Below are 6,050 nucleotides of genomic sequence, written 5' to 3'. Positions count from 1 at the left end.
AAAATCAACTAAATTTAATGAGTGTTGTCTTAGATTAAACTATTTTGTTCTTTGTTACTAATTTATTACTTACCTAGTATTTTATTCAACAAAGACACTAAATACACTAAGCAAATGTTTCTTAGACCTTCCAATTGTTCACTTTGCGATATAAATCAATTTGTGTCCACCTTCTCCGGCTTGTGTTCATAGAATGCTGCCGAAATATGTTCCTTAATCTGTCAAGTTTCAGGAAAAACTAAAACATTTGGAGATAGTCCCTGTCAAGGCATAAATATGCCTCATTCTGATATTCAGCAGACTGTGTCCATTACTGGACTAGCTATTTCCATTATACGCTTATGACACCGGGGGCGATGTGTGGCGGGAAATGGCCAGTGAAATGTTGAACTTTGAACCCGAAATGTGTGATATGTGAGACTTCAAGTTGTAACATCTGTAAGTGCATCCTAAGTGCCAGCAATTCAGGAAGCACTTAATAAATTCTAAACAATGGCAGCATCTTGCTGAATGCGAACAAAGCCATTCATTGTTTGTTTGTCTACATTTTGAGAGTCAGATAGGTCAATGGTCTTTATGCTGAGTCGAGCCCGGGCCGTGCAGCACAATTATCTAAATCAGCTGTATGCTTGGTGATTGAAAATGTAATTTCAACCGCAAGCGAAATCACAAATCAAAGACCATCAAACCCAGCATAGAAAATAAAAGGACCAGCTGCAGTCGGGCCCCACAAAATGCTAGCCGGACATGAAAATAGAGTCCGTCCCCGGCCGAATGAATGGAACAGTGACATGTTTGTAATTAGCACTTCGCTCCGACCCATTGGCAGGCCAATGGAACGCATATCCCTCGGCCAGGACCAAATTGAAGAGCCACTTCCAGCCTTCTACACTTTTACACGCCCGAAAACTACTTTTGCGCGGCGGAAACACCAAAAATTGGTTTGGAATTTCGCACATTTCTGTCAAAAGCCAGAAAATTAGGTTTGACCCATGGAAGTTGAGCATAAATTACAGAACATGGGTATCGGCTACGTAGCAAGAAAATTAATTGACTTTAGTATAGGTCAGGCTCAGATTAAAATTATTCAAATGAATGTCCCTAAATTGTTAGCTTTTTAATGGAAACCGTGTCTTATTTAATCAAACTAAGTCCTCTTTACATTATAAGTTTTATGCAAGTAAAATTCCTTTTTTAACCTTGTTACCTACATGCGCTAAAATTCCATCTCTGATCATCAAAAATTCTTCTCCGTAAAAATTAAGTTTGCCTTTACCTTTGATTTCACAAATTCACGTTGACTTTCAACGACCTTTTTCCTCCAAATCTTAAATCAACTCACGTGCCAAGGTAAAAAAGCAAGCGTAAGTATAGTGGAGGCAGAAACGCGTTGGAAAATTGTAAAAGAAATTTGTTTTAATGCAGTCAACAAGTGATTTTTTTGGCTAAACGGAAATGAGCCACGTCCTCTTTAAATGGGAGTGAGTGGAAAATCAGAGTGGATGCGCTGATTAATGTAATGCCAGGGCGATGCAATTCAAATAATTCAAACAGAAAACACATTTAATCTATTCGAATTCCTCTTTCAACAGCCAACAGCCGTAAACACAATTTACTGGGATTTGCAAGAAATCAAATTTTATCAATGCGAGAAAATTGATTTATCAAACCAAGAAGTGAATAGTCTATTATTGTTGCAAATGTGATAAACTTCCCCTGAACCAGAAGACATCTTTTCCTCATAAATATGACTGCCAAGTGACAAGTAGTCGTCAAGAACGACTAAAATCTTGACGTCTTCAGTGAATTTTTATATTTTGTTACATATTTATTTTTTTGCCAACAATGTTTGATGCATTAAAATAAATTTTATTTATTATTATTTTGAATTACAAAGCTAGAAGTTATAGAACGTTCACACTACGTATGAGTAATATTTTCTAAAAAACAGAAATCTATTGATTTCTATTAAAAAAATTAACCATATTGTTGCAAAGAGTTTGGAATGGTATAGATTTATCTTTATGACAAAAAAAATATGGTGTGATTATTATTTGCAAAGTAAATCTTCTGTGAATGATATTCTGAGTGGCATTTTTTAATAATTATTAAGAATAGCCGGTTAACTTATTAGTTAGCCCTCAATCAAATAATATGTTGTCTTTAGTGTTTTTTAAAGAAGTAAACATGCGTAAACGCATATCTAATGGCTGAAAAACGACTTACTTACTTACTCGTATTGCCCATTTTTAGCTACCAGTCCAACCATCTCGGCTTACAACTTTGCATCATTCGTTCTCGTATGGACTGAGTAGGTAGATGAATGAATTGAATGGAGAGTTGTGCTCCTTTCTGCTCTTGGCTGCCTGTTGGCCTGGTCTATAGGCGGCCTGTTAAAGCGGATTTGGTTCCAATGCAGCCCAGGCTCCCCCTTTCGAGCTCAGACCTCGGTTGGTGCAGTTGGAATGGCCGACTCGATGGCGTCAACAGCTTACATTATTTATTTTGTTTTATTTTCCAGCTGCTTTTAGTCTGGAGCTCGACTCCTGTGGGTCGGGACGTCGACCCAGAATGATGATAGATCAAGTATTTATAGAATGTCCTTTTGCGTTTCTTTTGTTATTGATTTTTTGTTAAAGCTTGGTTTCCGTTTCATTTAAGAGTTGTAGCTACATTTTATATGTACATTTATACAAAAACAAGCAGACTTGAGTTTTTAAGATTTTGTCGATTGTGTTTTAAGCCAAGCCGCCATGGAATGACACTGGTAGTTGGAAGTGGCATGGGGATCCCATTTAATACAGGACCGCAGAAATAAGCTTAAGCTCCCTCTTGTAACGTCTCTACGGTTGGGGTCCATCACCCGTCGCTGTGTTGTCATTTTGAACAATTTTTTCACTTTAGAATCTGATGGAACGCGAACCCCACTTTGCTGTCCTGTAGTTGTTTTCTTTTTTTACTGTCAAGCAGGATATTACACCTCGGATTTTGCAGCTGTCTTTCACTTTCGCCTGCTGTGACATATTTCTATAGCCATTTTCCTCCTTTACCCGCTGCGTGATAAGTTTCATTCCAGCCAGACACATTTTTTGTGGCTTATTCTCCTTCCGTTGTATTTTTTTTCTTTATAATCGTTTTTTATTTAATCTTATAAACAATGTCAGCGTGTGTGCTCTTCTCAAATTATTGCATATATCATCTCCGGGCGGTTTATTGTTTTAATATGTTAAATTGTGAGATTGTTGGAACTTACGTTCTTTAATATGAACTAGTTATGAGACAGATTTGGCATAAAATGCAAAATACTTATGCAGGATATAATGAAAGTAACAATACAGGCACGTGTATTGTTGAGCAACTCCGTAATTGGGATCCTTCTGACTCCTTCTAACTAATTTTCATACATTTATCAACATTTTTTGTGCAGCCCTCTGGCGAATGTAATTTGTATTCCGATGCTGAATGCTTTCTTCTACGGAGTCGTTGATTTTTTCACTGAGCATCCGGCAGGTAAATAAGTATTTGCACCCAAGCCCAAAACCAAATTAGCCGTTTTCTAATAGAGATACGAGATATATTTGGGTTGTGCTCTGTGTGCTCCGGCTCTGTCTGTACTGATAAGCACAAAGGATACCGCCAAAGGCTACTGGAAGATCCCTTCCGTGCCACACATACGTTAGAATATAACTCACCGTTGATTTTCAACCGGAATTTTCTCGTTTGTGGGTTTTTTTTTGTTATTGTTTTGGTTAACCCACGCTTTGTTTGTAGTTATGGTCTACGTGCGGTTAATCGCGGATGAGCAGCGCTGTTCCTTGTACTCATAATGAGGCCAATTAGGCTGGAGGCAAAAACTAAATGCCGTGTGCAGTTTGTGTAATGGCTCGGCTAACTATGCGTAATATTCAAGACTGCGTTCCCCCCCAGACAACATCCACACTCCCTCGCAATTACGGATACGCAGGCGGCCTCAAATAGTCCCACCGTATTGGCATTCACAGCTTTAAGTTCTCCCATCAGAAGTTGAATGTTTCTCTTGCTGTTTGTCAGTCATTTGATGCTCGGATTATGCTGATGCTCCCCAGACTTTCTGGCGACCTCCTTCAATTGGCAATGCGCCATTTTATGGCCACATTTGGATCGGAACTTTCCACAGGCGAATGCAATTTGAATTGCCAGAGTTGCCTCAAGTTTCATTTTACGTCTTATGACTTGTCTTGGACCAAATGTTGATCCCTTTTCTGTTACTTAAAAATGGCTGGAATGTCGTTTGGTCAAAGTTTTTTTTTATTGTGGCAATAGTAGTTGATTGGCATTACTGTGGCCCTTTTATTTTCCATTATTCATGGAATATATTTTGTATGCATTTGCTTCACACTCAAGAGGGCCAATAATGTAATGAACTATAATATTATTAAATTTTATTGAAATAAGCTTTGTTCCATTTATTAAATTTTAAATGATCATATTTTTCAGACTTCAAAATCAATACCCTTATATCCTGCATTTTTATTGCATTTTTGTTTCACAAGGATAAGCGCATTTTGGTACACAAAAGTGGCGAAAATAATTAAAAACTATTTTAAAACTAATACTGTTCAGCCATTCGTGACAAATAAAAATAAAGCTTGCAGCTATCTTAAAAAATTGTGTAATTAGAAGAGGCTATTTGAATGCTTTTTGGTAATCGGGGATAAAGTTGGGTTTTATTTCAATACATTTACATTCCAATATATGTATGAACATTGTACAATGTACATAATGCATTTGTTTGAGAAATGTTGATTATTGGACAGGCTAATAAGGCATTCATTTGTAAAATTAACGCAAATACCAAAGTATTTGCCTAACGTCAGTTAGCTCAGCAGCTTCTAAAAAAAACTTAACTGAATTTAAAACTTTATTTTAATCCCACCATGCAACCCACTTACGTGATAAAAGATTTCCGTACATACAGTGACAATTCGTTTCGTTGGATATTTGCACGGAAATCGCCAGAGAGCATGTGAAATATTTATGGAGGGGCATTGTGGATGTCATGATGATTAGTTGCATATTCTCTTAACCCACCAATACCAGCTCCAAGAGTCCGAGTTTCTGGCTTCCAGTTCCCAGTTTCCTGCTTTTAAGGCTCTAAGCCCGCTTTGGAGCGAGCAAATATTTAATTTAAGAACATTTTCTTGCGTTATCCTCGACCATGGGACGTGGTGTGGTGTGGCGTGTCCCGTCCTGTCCTGTCCAGTGCCAGTGCTGTCCTGTCTTGTCTTTGGAAATCTCAGTTGAATTCCCATTCCTTTCCAGCTTCGTGTCCCCAGCCCGCTTTCTTTCGTTGCTCCCTCTGTTGTTTTTTCCTTCGATTGCAGCTGCAGAAGCGTCCACAGAGCTGAGGCTCATACTCGTATTAGCCCAAGTCAAACAATGGCATTGGCAAACCGAAGAGCAGCGCCAAATTGCAACGTGCAGAACCCAACAGAAGACTAAGGATGGGGCGGTGGGGCAAATGGGCGGCTGGGGCAAATGTTGTTAAGAAAATGCACCAGACAGAAAATCGATGGAAAAAAGTTAGCCACTTGCCTCTGTTTTCTTCTGTTCAGTTGTGTTTATTTGTTTATTTTTATTGTTCTCTTTTTTTTTATGATTTTTCTCCTTTGTGGGGGAGGAGGCACTCTAAATCCTTTGTGTGGCAGATTAATACGTGCGAGCTCACGGAGCTGTGGCAAAAAATAAAGATAAGTCAGAAGGTCACTTGCCAGCGGAATGTATACAAATTGGAATATCCGTTTGTGTGCAAATAAAAAATAAAATTTCTGTATACCAATGCATATTTCCACAAAATTTAATACTCTTTCGCGTTGCCGGAGTCGAACCTATTCGAATCGTTTAACACGCAAAATCAATTTGCAGTTTTTTAATTAAACTTCTGTTTTCTCCCTTTTCTACCGCTTCTGTCAACCGGGTTTGTTAAATGCTTTATTGCTGGAGTTCCTTTATTTGCACAGCCCAGACCTGGCTCGAACAGATTTCAAATTGGTTGATTGAAAATGGCGGAA

This window comes from Drosophila ananassae, chromosome 3R (assembly GCF_017639315.1).
Source record: "Drosophila ananassae strain 14024-0371.13 chromosome 3R, ASM1763931v2, whole genome shotgun sequence".
Lineage (NCBI taxonomy): Eukaryota > Metazoa > Arthropoda > Insecta > Diptera > Drosophilidae > Drosophila > Drosophila ananassae.
This window is presented reverse-complemented; position numbering follows the sequence as displayed.